Genomic DNA, 651 nt, shown 5'->3' on the forward strand with positions numbered 1-651 from the left:
GAAGAAAGAAGAGAGTAGAAGAAGAAGACATGAGGAGAAAGGGAATGGCTATGTGTTCGGCCAAAAGGGAGAAGAAGTAGTGTTTAAGGTGTGTGAAAATGAAGGAGTGAAGAAGGGTTTATATAGGAGAGGGGGAGAGAAAGGTTCGGCCATTTGAGGGTGGGATTGGGTGGGAAAGTGGTTTGAATTTGAATGGTGAGGTAGGTGGGGTTTTATGAAGGATGGATGTGAGTGGTGAAGAGAAAGATGGGATTGGATAGGTGAGGGGTTTTTGGGGAAGAGGTTTGGAGGTGATTGGTGAAGAAGAGAGAGAGTGGTAGGGTAGGTGGGGATCTTGTGGGGTCCACAGATCCTGAGGTGTCAAGGAAAAGTCATCCCTGCACCAAATGGCACTCAAAAACACGTTTTGAGCCAATTCTGGTGTTAAACGCCGGGCTGGTGCCCATTTCTGGCGTTTAACGCCAGCATCTTGCCCCTTTCTGGCGTTTAACGCCAGTCTGGTGCCCCTTTCTGGCGTTAAACGCCCAAAAGGGTGCCAGACTGGGCGTTAAACGCCCAACTGCTAGGCTTACTGGCGTTTGAACGCCAGCAGCATCTTCCTCCAGGGTGTGCTATTTTTCTTCCTGTTTTTCATTCTGTTTTTGCTTTTTT

Source organism: Arachis duranensis, chromosome 10 (genome assembly GCF_000817695.3).
Source record: "Arachis duranensis cultivar V14167 chromosome 10, aradu.V14167.gnm2.J7QH, whole genome shotgun sequence".
NCBI classification, from domain to species: Eukaryota; Viridiplantae; Streptophyta; class Magnoliopsida; order Fabales; family Fabaceae; genus Arachis; species Arachis duranensis.